General features: G+C 43.6%; 1 pseudogene; it reads left to right on the top strand.

Moving 5' to 3' along the window:
* The first annotated feature begins 5558 nt into the window (after positions 1–5558).
* LOC102705123 lies at positions 5559–11287 on the top strand (annotated as a pseudogene).
* The last annotated feature ends 5077 nt before the right edge of the window (positions 11288–16364 follow it).

The raw sequence follows: 16364 nt of genomic DNA, 5'->3' as shown, positions 1-16364 counted from the left end.
AGCGCCAAAACCTGCGTCAAGTTGAAGATCAATCAGTCAATATGGAAAACAAAGGGCGTGGATCTGGCAGACAACAGCGCGGACGTGGCGGTGGCACCACCTTTGAAAATCACGACCGCGGCAACACTGGTGGCAACAATTCTACTCGCGGCAAGGGGCGAGGGAATAACTTCACCAATCGGCAAGGTGGTACTGACAACAGACCAAAATGCCAGCTTTGCTACAAGAGAGGACACACGGTAATTAATTGTTGGTACTGTTAACTGTTATGATGAGGACTTTGTTACAGATGAGAAATATGCAGGATCAGCAATGTATGATGGCACTGACTCCAACTGGTATGTTGATACTGGTGCGACCGATCATGTGACGGGTTTGTTGGAGAAACTCACTGTTCGTGATCGCTACAAGGGACAAGATCAAATCCACACTGCTAGTGGTGCAGGTATGGAAATTAGCCATGTTGGCCACTCTATTGTTAAAACCCCAATTCGTAATATTCATTTACAAAATATTCTTTATGTTCCTAAAGCTCGCAAAAATCTTGTTTCCACTCATCGTCTTGTTTCTGATAATTCTGCTTACATGGAACTTTACAAAGAATACTTTAATCTTAAGGATCTGGCCACGATGAAAACTCTGCTTAGGGGTCCCAGCCGTGGACGCCTCTATGTTCTTCCTCCTGCACCATCGCATCCACGTCGTCGCAAAGAAGTCTATGGAGTCAATAAGCCGTCTTTTGAGAGATGGCAAAGTCGCCTTGGTCATCCTGCCTCTCCTATTGTTGAGAGAGTCATTAGTAAAAATAAATTTTCATGTTTATATGAGTCTAATAAACAGTCAGTCACTGATGCCTGTCAACAGGCCAAGAATCATCAACTGCCTTATTCTAGATCTATTGGCAAGTCTAGCTATCCTTTGGAACTTATTTATTCTGATGTTTGGGGTCCTGCATCCCCTTCTATTGGTGGCAAACACTATTACGTCAGTTTATTGATGATTATAGCACATTCACATGGTTTTATTTGCTTAAAAATAAGGCAAAAGTCTTCAAAAAATTTCATGAATTTCGTGCTCTCGCTGAACGTCAGTTCGACAGAAAAATTCTAACCGTGCAAACCGACTGGGAGGCGAGTATGAGAAGCTCAACTCGTTCTTTCGCAAACTTGGCATTATACATCATGTATCTTGCCCTCATACACACCAGCAAAACGGATCTGCCGAAAGAAAGCATCGGCACATTGTCGAGGTTGGCCTTGCTCTCCTCGCACATGCTTCAATGCCTCTCAAATTTTGGGATGAAGCATTCTACTCGGCTGTTTATCTCATAAACCGTACCCCTAGCAAGCTACTTCAATTTGCCACTCCTCTTGAAAAATTGTTTCATCAAACTCCTGATTATAATTCTCTTAGAGTTTTTGGATGCGCATGCTGGCCGCATTTGCGACCGTACAACACCCACAAACTCCAATTTCACTCTAAGCAATGCACCTTCCTACGGTATAGCACTCTCCATAAAGGATTTAAGTGTCTTGACCCTAGCATTGGTCGAATTTATATTTCTCGTGATGTCATCTTTGATTAAACAGTTTTTCCCTTTTTAAAGCTTCATCCCAATGCTGGTGCACGACTTCGTTCTGAAGTTCTTCTACTCACACATCTTCTTAATCCCGGGATGAAACAATTTAGTGATCATGTGGTTAATTTTCCTGCTAACCCTACTAATCAATCTGTCGGAGCTACTGTTTCCGCCTAGGAGTCATTATTGCATGAAGCAGGCTCAACCGCAAAAGATCCCCGGGCCTTCGACACTGCATCGGACGCCTTTGACGACATCAGCCAGGACTCGGGATCGCCACCACCCTCGGGCGCAGGTGCTAGCCACAACATGCAAGGCACGTCGTCGCCTCGGATGGAATCCCCGCTTCATCAAGCCGTCGACAACACTGATGCAGTCACGCCCATCATCTCGTCTGTCGCATCGCCACTTTGCATGGGCAGCAGTGACCCTGACACATCTGCGACAACTGATGCTGATGACCAGGGGGAGACTGAATAGGAACAACGGGTAATACCTAGACGAGTTACTCGCTCTCAACATGGCATTCGCAAAGAAAAAGTCTACATTGATGGTACAGTTAAATATAAGATTGCTTTTCTTACTGCTACTGGGGAACCTAAAAATTTAGTTGATGCTTTGCGGGATAAAAATTGGAAATAGGCTATGGATCTAGAATACATGGCATTGTTAAATAATAAGACATGGCACCTAGTCCCACCAAAAAAGGGTAGCAATAATATAGATTGCAAGTGGGTATATAAGATTAAAAGAAAACAGGATGGGAATCTAGACAAATAAAAGGCCAGGTTGGTTGCAAAAGGTTTTAAACAGTGGTATGGTATTGATTATGAGGATACATTAAGGCATGTGGTTAAGGCAGCTACTATTAGAATAGTTCTATCTATTGTTGTCTCCATAGGCTGGTGCATGAGACAACTAGATGTACAAAATGCCTTTCTTCATGGAATCCTTGAAGAAGAAGTATACATGAGGCAACCTCCAGGGTACGAAGATGCTTTGTATCCAAATCATGTCTGTAAGCTTGATAAAGCTTTATATGGTCTCAAACAAGCTCCAAGAGCCTGGTTTTCTAGACTCAGCAAAAAGTTGCTTGATCTGGGTTTTCAAGGGTCCAAGGTAGATACCTCTTTATTTTTCTATAATAAAAAAGGTTTAATCATGTTTGTCTTGATCTATGTGGATAACATAATAGTCACAAGCTCCAGACAGGAAGCAGTGCATGCTCTATTGCAGGATCTTCAAAAAGACTTTGTGTTGAAAGATTTAGAAGACCTACACTACTTCCTTGGCATTGAGGTGAACAAGACCGATGATGGCATACTCCTGTCACAAGGTAAATATGCATGTGACTTGCTAAAGAGAGTAAATATTTTTGATTGCAAACCAGTTAGTACACCATTGTCTACTAGTGAGAAACTGTCTATAAATGAAGGAGATCTGCTAGGACAGAATGATGCATAACACTATAGAAGTGTAGTTGGAGCTCTGCAATATCTTACCTTGACTAGACCTGACATAGCTTTCCTTGTGAATAAAGTCTGTCGGTTTTTACATGCACCAACTACACTTCACTAGGCAGCAGTTAAGCGAATTTCAAGATATCTGAAGCAATGCACTGATCTTAGACTTAGAATATCTAAATCCAAGTCTTTGGTAGTCGGTGGTTACTCTGATGCAGACTGGGTTGGTTCACTAGATGGCAGAAAATCAACAGGTGGATTTGCAATATTTCTAGGAGAAAACCTTGTATCATGGAGTGCACGTAAACAAGCAACGGCCTCAAGATCTAGCATTGAGTCAGAATATAAATCTTTCGCAAATGCTACGACAGAAATTATGTGGGTACAAACTTTGCTAACAAAATTACAAGTACCAAGTCCCCCAATGGCTAAGCTATGGTGTGATAATTTAGGTGCAAAATACTTGTCTTCTAATCATGTGTGCCATGCCAGAACAAAACATATTGAAGTGGACTATCATTTTGTTCGAGAACGAGTGTCTAGAAAACTTCTAGAAATTGAATTTGTTCCTACAGGAGATCAAGTTGCAGATGGTTTCACCAAGGCACTAGCTGTGCGACAATTAGTGAATTTCAAACACAATCTCAACTTAGGAAAGTTGTGATTGAGGGGGGCTGTGAAATATATCTTGTATATGCATGTATGCGCGTATATTTGGATGGATAGGTTGTAGAGATATACTCAGGATAGTTAAGATATGATTAAGTTAGTTAGCTTGCTTCATCTACGGTTAATCCATCCAGTCTATGCGCCAACAATCTGTAAGCCCACAGTGATGGTTATTATCACCATATATAAACAAAGGTACGGCCTCTAATGAGGTTTAACGCTTCTGCCCCTCTGATTTATTCACACCTATGACCCGAGACAATTTTCTATGAGGCCCGATCCACCCTTGATTGCAAAGGGGCCGCCACCAAGCCTAATGTGGCAATGGGCCTTGGTACTTTGGGTGGCTCCACGGCTGTCTCCTGGTTGACCTGTGCCCCTTTCTCCTGGAGTAGACTATCGGTCCTTCCAGCCCATCTGGCCCAGCTGACATGACCGGGCCATCAAGCGCAGGAGATTTGAACCCATCGATGGCGCAGATGGCTTCGTCTTCAGGCATCAAAAATGAACCTCTTGCCTCGTCCACAGTGACAAGCACAGAAAGCCTCAAATCCTGCTCGAGATCTTATAGCAGAACGAGAGTTGACATCGGCGACATAAATGTTGCCAAGGACTAGTTGATAGCGCCTTCAACCGGGTCGATGTTGTGGATCGCGTCTACTTATAGATGGCCATAAGGCCTGACGGCCCGGCCCACATCACGACCATTTGGCCCAGCCCAAGCACAACACGACTGGTGTCGGGCCTATGCCGGCCTAGTCCAACAATTGGGCCGATGCCTTGGCATGATGGGACGGCCTAACATGGCCCGGTTCAATTGGTAGTGATGAAAAAATATTAAGGACCTAAAATAGACTTAATTTAGTCATATAAGGCTTAGCCTAAAAGGAGAGGTATGTAAAATATTCTTATTCTCGCCATACAAAACATGGCCCAAAGAAGAGAAAGGAAAAATAGACTTATTCACACAGCCCAAAGTGAAAAGTGAGGAAATATAGACTTATTTGCTCAATAAGCACGACGGACCATCATGCCTTCGGACCTGCCCGACATGGCCCGAGTGTTATTGGGTCATGTCTATGCGTTCGGTGCAGCCCATGGGCTGGCACGGTCCAACGTGTTAATTGGGTCGTGCCGGCCCAACGGAATTCGGCACGGACCCAACCATGCCTGGGCCAAGCCGGGCCAGGTGGCCCATATGGCCATCTATACGTCTACCGCTTTCTCCAGTGGCTCCCGTGAAGCAGGAAGGGGGCGGTCACCTGGTCGGTCGGTGGACTCAAGGACGCGGAGGCCGCGCCGGCGAGCGTCCAGGCGGGCAGGACTCCCGCAGGGGCCCCGACCAGGGCCCCAGGCCCCAGGAACCTGCCAGCGGAGCCGAAACGACCCCAAACGAGCGGCCTCCGCCTTGGTAGGAGATCCAAGGCCCCGCGCCGTCGAACCTTCCAGCCCAGTAGGCGAAGCCATTGCGACGCAGGACGTCCTCATCGTCGGAGTTGGATTCATCTGACAGGGAGCAGGAGGTGTGCAGCGGGGTCGGGTCGAGCACATCTTCTATGTGAACTATAACCGAGTAGACCAAGGTCTGGCGCTTTTTCGGCGGCGGCGGTGGCCCTGAGACCGAACCCTCTTGCAAACCGTAGGTCGATTTCCGTACTGGCCAACGCCTCAGCACAACTGTAATCACAATCCTCCGCCGCCGTGCCGCGCTAGATGCAGAGTTGCCTCTACGATTCGCCGAAATCAAGGTCGAAGCCCAACAATGCATGGAGAGAGGCTGAGAGGGTGAAGAGAGCCGTGAGCGTACCTGCTTTCGGGACGCAGATGAGGCACCGGGAGGTGGCGCCATGGAGAAGTTCTCGAGAGGAGGTGGAAGTCCGTCGCGAAGAGTACGCGACCAGCGTCTCCGTGAGGGTGGAAAGGAGATCAGCGCGGGGGAAGCAGGAGGCGCTCGCAGAGGCGGCATTGAGGGAGAGGAGGAGGAGGAGCGGAGCAGAGGCGGCTGCGTAGCGGGGGAGAGAGGAGGGCGCGGCACCAGCGTGGGCGGAGGCGCCGGCGAGAAGCGCAACGACTTGGGCGGCAAGGCGCCGCTCAACTTTCCGTTAGAGATTTTGGACTATTTGCCATCTTCCCCAACGGAGCACTCCTAAATACCATCTTCCAACATAACTTAGATTATTTACCACCTGACCCACAACTTAGGCCCTATTTAGTTTTTAAAAAGTATTTTACAAACCTTATATCGAACCTTTGAATATTTAAATGGAGCATTAAACTTAGATAAAAATAAAAACTAATTGCATAGTTATAGGAAAAATCGTGAGACAAATCTTTTAAACCTAATAGGACATGGTTAGCCAGAAGTGCTACACATGTGCTAATGATGAATTAATTAGACTCAAAAAATTTGTCTTGCTGTTTTTACGTGGCATCTTAAATTTATTTTTTCATTCGTGTCCAAAAACCTCTACCAACATTCGGCCAAACGTTCGACGTGACCTTTTTACTAAAAAAAATTTTTGGCAACTAAACAAAGACCCTGTTTAGTTCCAAAAACTTTTCGTAAAAACATCGCATCGAATTTTTGACATCTAAATAAAGCATTAAATATACATAAACATTAAAACTAATTACATAGTTATGGAGGAAATAGTGAGACGAATTTTTTGAGCATGATTAGGACATGAATAGCCACAAGTTCTACAGTAACCAACATATGCTAATGATGGATTAATTAGACTCAAAAGATTTGTCTCGCGGTTTTCAGGTGGAATCTAAAATTTGTTTTATAATTAAACTACGTTTAATAGTTTAAAGTTTCGATGTGACGTTTTTAAAAAAAATTACAAACTAAACGAGGCTAAAGACGTTTGGATGAAAATTTTCATGATACAGTGCAGGAAAAACCTAGATGTACTAGTACATGGGAACATCTGGAACGAATGACGGAAGTCACTCAAGCAGGCAAATCCTCGAGGAAATTCATGGATGAGCCGGAAAGTCGAGGGTGTACAGATGTGGCTAAAATTTTTCGGTTCACGTCATATCTGGTATTTAGATATTTATTATAAATATTAAGTGTAAATTATTTATAGAACTAATATAATTATATAGATAAGAGCTAATTCGTGTACAAATTTTTTTAAGTCTAGTCAATCCATAATTAGAGCATATTTACTGCTGCATCATATAGGCTAATCGTTTATTAATTAGGTTCAATTGATTCATTTCGCGAATTAGTTTAAAAATTATGGATATTATTAATAGTTCATGTTTACTATTTATAATAAATACTACCTCGGTTCCGAAATAGGATTATTTTTCAGTTTTTATACAATATTTTGACTCTTCGTCTTATTTGAAACTTTTTTGCGATTAAGGCTGTGTTCAGATTCCAAAAATTTTTGGAATAGATGTTACATCAACGCGTATAATCACACATTTAAATTTAAAGTATTAAACGTAGTCAAATCACAAAATAAATTTCAGATTTCGTTTGGAAACCGCAAGACGAATCTTTTGAGCATAATTAATCCATCATTAGCACATGTTGATTACTGTAGCACTTATGGCTAATCATGTACTAATTAGGTTCAAAAAATTATCTCACGATTTCCTTCATAACTGCGTAATTAGTTTTTATGTTTATGTACATTTAATATTTCATTTAGATGTCCAAAGATTTGATGTGATGTTTTTAAAAAAAATTAGAAACTACACCGGGCCTAATATTTTTTGTTATAAAACATAAATAATACTTTATACGTGACTATTTTTTTAAAGTTTTTTATAAGGGGTTGTTTAGTTCCAAAAATTTTCACCTAAAAACATCGCATTGAATGTTTGGATATCTAAACAGAGTATTAAACATAAATAAAACGAAAAACTAATTGCACAGTTATGTGAGAAATCGTGAGACGAATCTTTTAAGCTAGTATGTGATTAGGCATAGGTGCTACAGTAACCCATATACGCTAACGATGGACTAATTAGGCTCAAAAGATTTGTCTCGTGGTTTCCACACCAGCCATAAAATTCGCTTAACCTCTTTTGATATCCGGTCAAACGTCTGATATGACGTGAAAACAAATTTTATTTTCACCGGCTAAACACCCCATTTTTCAAATATGAAGAATGATCGTACAGGAGAAAACGAGAAAATAGTATTCAAATTACGTTAAACGTGACGAGACATTGTCATCATGACACGATCAGCAAACGCGATAAACAAAGCAGCGGGTCTCATCGCCACCGCTCGACTGCAGGCACAGCTCCCGAGAGACCGCCATTTTTTTCCTTCTCCCCGAAGCTCCGTTTCACTTGTGGATTCTCTCTCCCCCAAAGAGATCGCGCATCCTCGCGTCGAAGCTTCGTCAGATCGCGTCGGAGATGAGCGTGGACTGCCGGTCCTCGTCGGCGGCGGCGATGCCTCCGCCGCCGCCGCGCGCAGGTGCGCGTTTGTTTGTATGCTTGTATTACGCGTCGTCTCGTCTGCCCGTGTCTCTGATTTTTCCATGTGCTTTTCGTTGTGGCCAAGGCGTCGGCGTCGACGCGAGGGAGGAGGAGAGACGGGGGCACCACTACCACCGCTGCGCCGGCGCGCTCCTCCGCGCCGCCGTGCTCGGCGACCTCCACCTCCTCGCTAGTACGTACGTGCTGCCCGGCAGATGCTTGTTCGCAGTCGTGCCCAAGCTTTACGTGGTGCGTTTTTAGGCATGGCGGCGGAGGTGGACGCGGCGGCGGTGAGCCTGGGCGTCGACGGTGCCGGAGGACTCCGATCGCGCTGCGGCCGCGGGGCGCTGCACCTGGCCGCGGCCAACGGCCGCACGCACGTCTGCCGCTTCCTGCTCGACGGCCTCGGCCTCCCCATCGACGCGCGCTCCACCTCAGGTGCACCCCCGGCCGGCGGCCGCCGCTCGTTTCTCGCTTCTCTAGTCTATGCTTGTGTAGCGCCTGATTTCGTGCTCCGTGTTCGGCGTCCGTTCACGCGGTGCCGCGCGCATGCAGGCGAGACGGCGCTGCTCCTGGCGGCCACGTTCGGGCACACCGCGACGGCTGCTTACCTCCTGGAGCGAGGCGCCGATCCGTCCACGCCGGACCCCGACGGTGGCGACACCCCGCTCCACTGGGCCGCCTACAACGGTGAGTACGTACGTGCGCCGCCGCCGCCGCACCCGCGTCGTGCGCCATGCATGTAGCCAGCGTGTCTTACTGTGCTCTTGTGTTTGCAACGTATTCGTCCAGGGGATCGCGAGCTGGCGAAGCTGCTGCTGCTTGGGGGAGCCGACGTGGGTGCGGCGAACCCCCGAGGCACGGCGTTGCATGTCGCCGCTGCACGGGGGCACCCCGCCGTCGTCAGCGTCTTGCTGGACCACGGCGCCGATGTATGCAGCGCTGTTAATTCTTGACTGCATTTTCATAATTACTCCAATCCTGACCTAGATGGGTGTTCAGTTGCTACGACGTACTACTGGACAGCTAATTCTGGTTTGAAATCTCTCGTAATTTTTCGCAGCCCAACAAGATTGCCAATCATGTCTTCACACCCTTGGTTTCATCGCTTCTGGGGGAATCTCTGGAATGCATGAAGTTGCTTATTCAGGTGCACTATCTTTTTGTGCTAATTAATTCAGCTCTTTTACCACTAGCTTCATTATCCATGAAATTTTGCTTAATGACATTTAGACCTAAGTATGGTGGATGATACTACTGAATTTACTGTGCTGAACACATCAACTAGGCTGGTGCTAATGTTAATGGTTGTGGTGCTGGATTCAACGGAACAACTCCTCTACTGTTAGCATGTAGCCGGACCGGCGCCATCAGATTCGTCAAGTGCTTGCTGGAGTCTGGAGCAGATCCAAACATTCCTGATGAAGTCAGCATATATATAGGCCCTTTTGTTCCCCCATGTTTATGTTTTTTTTGCATCAACAATTCGTCATGTGCAAAGAACTTTGCTCCCCACAGTTTCATCTTCTCGATTTATGATCTGCTTTCCTTAAAAATTATCATGGATTTGATCCTTTGACAGCTTGATAGATTACCAGCAGAAGTTGCTGCAATTCACGCTGAACGGGAAGTTGTTGAAGCTATATTTCCGTTGACACACTATGTACCTACTATTCTAGATTGGAGTGTTGGTGGGATTATCAGATATGTCAAATCTGCCGCTTACAAGGAATGGGTATGTGAAATCTTTGTTAACTAGATTTGTAGTTGCTTTAATCATTTTCAAGCGCTTGGATGCTGAGCACAGTTATTGCTTCGTTGTCATAGCCATGGGGTTTTGGGACTGTTCGATGACTGTTGAACTAAAATCTGTGTTCTGAACAGGCGAGGAATGCATCATGTAGGAGGAAGGATGAGCTCAAAGAACAAGGAAACTTGTTTTTCAACAATAAGGACTATGATGCTGCAATACTGCTATACAGCATGGTAGTCTCCTTGCTCATTGCTGATTTTCCATGTCCATTTCTCGGTTGCAAATGTTTTTTCTGTTTGAAAGTAACAAAAACACCTTTGCGCATAATAGAAATAAAACTGTTTGATGGTAATAGGCGATGAAGTTCAACAACATCGATGCAAGCTTATATTCAAACAGGAGTGTTTGCTGGTTGCACCTTGGCATTGGTGATGAGGCACTTTCAGATGCTCAATTCTGCAGCAAGATACAACCAGACTGGGCAAAAGGCTATTATCGTCAAGGAATGGCCTTCTCTTTGCTACAGGTGATTTTCATGATCCATTCATGTTTGTAGAAAGTGGGGAGAATCCATTGCAATGCATACCAAACAAAGTAGCTTTAAATTCTGTTCTCGATGCTTTACTGATTACTCACCTCACGATGCTTGCATTGTGACAGGATTATGCCAGTGCTTCTTGTGTGCTTCAGAGGGCCTTAAAGTTGGATCCACTAAATGCCACAATTGCCAAAGCTTTGCGGTAATCCATCTCCCATCTTGTGTAAACACCAGTTTTTAATCGTACAAATGTGTAATTTGCGGCTTCCTTTGCCATAGCTACGGAATTCGCAGCAGCTGTGAAAAAACAAGATAAATATGATAGAAAATGTTTTGAAAAGGCAGTGGGTGACAGAAACACCAAGCCCTTATATTTCAGATCAAATACCTCAAATTGCAATCTTCCTGCAGGGATGTCTTGGAAATTGCACATCCAAGGATGGAAGAATCTGGTGCATCTTTTGTTAATCAGAAGAAACGGGGCCGGAGCCCTGCAGGGAATGAACACAGCCAGGTCGTGAACCATATATAAATCCAGGTACACTTCTAATACACACACACACACCAGTGCACTAGTCTAGTATTCTAGGATTAAAGGCCCTATTTGGTTTGGAGGAATTTTTTTTTTCCTGTGGAGGTTCAGTAAAATTCCAATTCCTTTGTTTCAAAACAGCGCTAAATAGATCATCACCACCAAGTTCTTAGAAGACAAGGGAACAGCATTCCAATCTCAGTATCAGATTATGCTAACTGATCAGACAGTTGAAGGGTAGTATAGTCGCAAGATAGAAACTGAAATCTTTTGTGGCAGTAGTAGAATTAGAAGATATGTAAAACCGCAGTGCAAGAAGTAGCATGCTAGCATATGGTTTTGTTCTCTGACTCTTTATCATATGTCGGGTTTTCTCATGGCTGTTCGGTCCTGCCATCTATAGTTGGCCAAAGGAATAAACTCACTTAGGGTCCCTCAACTTATCGTCCAGTCTGTTTTTTGTCCTTAGACCGTAAAACCGGATACAACCGGTTTCTGAACTATCAAAACCGGTGGAAAATAGGTCCCGTAAAACCAAATACAACCGGTTTTTGAACTATCAAAACCGGCGGAAAATAAGTCCCTCAGCGGTTTTGAAGACGGTTTTGGCTGACTTGGTGCCTACATGGCTAGGTTGACTAGTTTTCGTCCCACGTGGCATTGACATGGCGTTTATGTGACAATTATATATATTAGAAAAATAGTGGACCCACCTGTCAGCTGAGAGGAAAGAAGGAATGACATGTGGGGCCCACGTGGCCCGCACCATATTTATTTCTTTTGGGTAGCTGATTGTGGGCCCACATGGGCCTGTCATTTTTAAATCATTTTTTGTGTGGAGTTGACAGATAGGTCCATTGTTTTTCTGATATATAATTATCACATAAGCGTCATGTTAATGTCATGTGGGACGGAGACCTAGTCAAATTAGCCATGTAGGCGCCAAGTTAGCCAAAACCACCTTTAAAACTGCTGATGGACCTCTTTTGCACCGGTTTTAATAGTTCAGGGACTGGTTGTATCCGGTTTTACGGTCAAGGACGAAAAACAAACTGGACGATAACTTGAAAGACCTCAAGTGAACTTATTCCTTGGCCAAAAGGCCTAATGGCCCGGCCAATGGCACGAGTTTTGCCTGACCCAGTCCTAGGCCTCAGCATGGCCCGACACTGTGCTGGTAGACCGTTGGGCCGTGTTTGGGCCTCTGCATTGGCACGGTGGGCTGTCTTGACACGGCACGGTCACGGTCCAAAACCAGGGAGGCAAAATAGATGAGAGAGCCAAAATAGACTTAGGTCGCGTTCGTTGCCCCCTCTAAGTTAATTTATCTCACTTGTTTTCCGTGTGCACGTTTTCCGAACTGCTAAACGGTGTTTTTTGCAAAAAATTTCTATATAAAAGTTGTTTTAAAAATCATATTAACCTATTATATATATTTTTTTAATAATTAATTAATCATGTATTAATCTATTACTATGTTTTATGTGCCGGTGTAAGTTAATTTACCTCAATCAAACTAATGCAGCCTTAATATAGCCATATGAGACACTGCCCAAAGCGATGAGGGAGGCAAAGTAGACTTCTTACAAAGAGGAGCATGGTGGGCTTTCGTGCCGTTGAGCTGACCTGGCAAGGTCTGAGTCTTATTGGGCCACGCTGTTGTTGTAGCAAGTGGGCGGGCCTGCCCTGGACCGGCGTATAGGTTGGGCCATGCTGGCCCCACTGATCTTGGGGGCCTGAGCCTGGTCGTGTCCTGGCTGTGTTTAGCCGAATTTTTTGAATTTTGAATTTTACTTATTAAATAATTTACAAAATTAAATTTTCATTTCAAAAAGTTACAAATCTAACCTCCTGCCCCTCTCCTAGAGGGCGGAATGCCTACGTGGCAGATGGCGGGCCGGCCGGCACATATGGGCGATGACAGCGGCATGTGATATTTTTTATTTAGGACCTTGCCGCCTTTACAGAGGAGGGAGAAGACATAAATGAAAAATTTGCCGCACGCGCCCGCCCAGGAATTTTTCGACTGAACCGTCGTTTGATACATATATGTATAACATATGTAATTATCTTAGCTTAGTGGTCATTGTTCTCCTCTTCTATTTATATTTAGGAGACCAGAGGTCGAATCATCACAAGAGCATATTTCTTCCTATTTTTGCCAACCAAAACGCCTAAGAAAAATCGAAGAAAATATGACCTTGGGTCTTCTAGATTATACATTATATATGATTAAGTACATGTGATTAAGTAATTACATGTATTAAGTAATTACATACATTATATATATTAGAAGAGGGGGGCAACGACCACTAGAACAAGGTAGTACATGTGATTATGTGGTTAAGTAATTACATATATTATATATATACATATCAAACCACGGTTCAATCGAAAAATCACGGGCACGCGCAGCAATTTTTCATTTAGGTCAATGAAAAATATCGCCATCCACCGTCATCGCCCATCTGTGCCGGCTGGCCCGCCGTCTGTCATGTAAGCATTTCGCCCTTTGGGAGGGCGGTAGGGGGTTAGATTTGTGAATTTTTGAAATAAAAATTTAATTTTATAAATTATTTAATAAATAAAATTAAAAAAATTCGTGTTTGGCCGGGTGGCTCGTTTGGCCATCTATACTGCCATCTTAGATGAGAAGGTGTTCCCTCCACCATAAAAAAAAGGAATTAAAACAAACGGCCCATTTGGGCCCATCCAAATGGTCTAAGGCCAGAAATGATTCATGGGCCGCATATGTAGGAGGCTCATTTCCAAGGCATTCTCTGCTGTAACTGTACTCGCAGCTTCATTTCAAAAGAGGAAAATATGTACTAATGCGAACAGACCACTGGTACTAGCAGTTTTGTACTGCAGACTCACATGCGAACAGTTGAGAGGATCACAGCTTGACGATGGTTGGCTGTGTGTCCCCCCAATGTGCGTTGCTATCCTATGCTATGCTGGCCTGCCACGGTCTTCGAAACCAAGCCTTGGCCTCTTGTCGTTGCTCCTGTCTTGAGGCGCAGGAGCTGGAGAAGATGCACCCTTATTTTCATTCTGAAAAAAGTGTGGCTTGCACTGTTGCCACCACTGATGATCTGACCTGTCAATTTGCCTCTCATAGATGGATTGAGATCATGTGCAATCGGAACTAAAACTGCACAATAAGAACTACAAGCAATATGAGCCATCTATATTTTGATCGAATGATCCATATACACGGTCACAATTTATAAAAAATAACTACATTGAATCATCAATCTAAACCATTGTTTTTTTTTACCCGATGGTGCTAGTACAACTGCTTAAGTTGCCGTTGCACTAGCAACTGCACCGGATCTTTGATCCCTCATGGATGGCTATATCCTCCTTCGGACCCTTCCAACATGTATCCATCCCTAGGTTGATTGTTCTCGTTCCATTTTACCGCCTATCCTTGTTCCTTACCAAAGTTCTGGGTCCTTAGGACATACCAAATCCTGCTCCAAAGCCCAACGAATTTGTTTGGAAGAATCGAATTGTTTTCAATGAAAATCCTACAACACCTATGTGTTTCAAAGGATCCTTAGGGTTTATCCGGTTTAGAGAAATTTTATGGAAATTTTTGAGGTAAACTATTTTATGTGAAATGGATCCCTTTTTTTGACTCCCAGAATGCTAAATGCAACATTTCGAAATTCAAATTAAAAAAGGATAGTAGCATTGCCATATTGGTAAGAGTAGATCTGGAGGTGGTGTGGCGTGGCCTAGGCCGTTGTAGGGTTGTGGTTGGATGGATTGCCGCCTGTAAACAATGTGCCGGAATCCTCTGGGCCCGAGGAGCAGATCACTGTGCTGAGTACACCGTAGTGAGTGAGTAGAGTAAACATTCCGTCGTCTTCGTACAATACTGTTCCCTAGAATAATAGGGGGTGTGCAGCGGCATCTCAGTATTAGGCCACCTCCAACAACGAGATAGCACACTATCTCTAAGTTATCTAAAAGATAACTTTTTCAATGATCTAGCTTTTAGCAAATAGCTAATAATACAAATGACTCTACATGTCATTTTCACTTGACATTAAAGTATGTGCAAGAGACTATCTTAATTAAGAGATAGCTTTTATCTCTCTTCATTAAAAAAATATATAGTATATCTAAGATAGCTTATAGATACACATTGAAGGTGGCCTGTATCTATAAGCTATATATAAGGTACACTATATATTTTTTTAATAGAAGAGAGATAAAGACTATCTCTTAATCAAGATAGTCTCTTGCATATGTTTTAATGTCAAGTGAGAATGAATTATGGGTCATTTGTACTATGAGTTAGTTACTAAGAGCTAGATCATTGAAGAAGTTGTCTTTTAGATAGCTTAGAGATAATATGCTATCTGGTGTGGCCTTATGCTCTGCTTTGCTCCGCTCTGAACGGAGCACCGTCTCCAACCCCAAGTGACAACAAACCAAGATGCTCTTGGGAGTCTGGATCAAGAGTCCAGGCTCCTCTTGTAAGTACTCTACTAATAGTAGTATTACTTCTAGGTTGCCTCGACGTCGTAAATTAAATTAAAAATGCACTTACCTTTTTTTTTTGATTTGAGAGAGAGAAGCTGATGAAAGGGTGCAAATTCAGGTGTTTTCTCTCCTTTCTTTCTGTCAGTTTCTCTCATTTTGTATCACTTTGGAATTTCACGATGCTTGCGGTGCTGTTTAGATGATTTTCAAGCTAGTTAGGTTGGTTCATAGCCAACTTTGTGGCAATATTATTTCTTCATTATATATGTCCTATATGTCATTGAGATTAAAAAGTGCGTCTCTAAAGGGTTGTCCGGATGTCATAATCAAATTGGGTAAAATTATCATACATTTCTAGTAACATGCCTCACATATGAGCAACAAAATTGAAACCACACTTTAACTAGAAATAATGCAAATTTGTTGTACTTTTATGACTCAATGACATATAGATTCTTATATTGATAAAAAAATGTCACAAATATGGCACGATTAAATGGATACATAACTCGGTTAAGCCTGGGTAACTTAGGGGTGACATGGTGAGGCAAATTATGCCAATGAACCATAAGACCACTAATTTTATTAGCCATAGCTTAGCCAAGTTATCTAAAACAATTATGGTAAGCTTTAGTAAATGAAATACTAACCAAACAACCTCAGCTGTGTGAAAGATCATTGTACTGGCTAGCAGTATGTTGGGTGTTGTCGTTCTTCTGTTCCAAATCCCAAAACGACAACAGTACTGCTTTACCTACCGGCTAATCAGGCCGTCCCATCCCCACAACAGAAATAGTGTGTCATGGTCGTTCGCAGGCTGGATCAACCGAAGAAACACCGTGGGCATGGGTGTCATTCCTCCGTCACAAAATATAATTATT

The sequence above is a fragment of the Oryza brachyantha genome, chromosome 1 (genome assembly GCF_000231095.2).
Source record: "Oryza brachyantha chromosome 1, ObraRS2, whole genome shotgun sequence".
Taxonomy (NCBI): Eukaryota; Viridiplantae; Streptophyta; class Magnoliopsida; order Poales; family Poaceae; genus Oryza; species Oryza brachyantha.
This window is presented reverse-complemented; position numbering and strand designations above follow the sequence as displayed.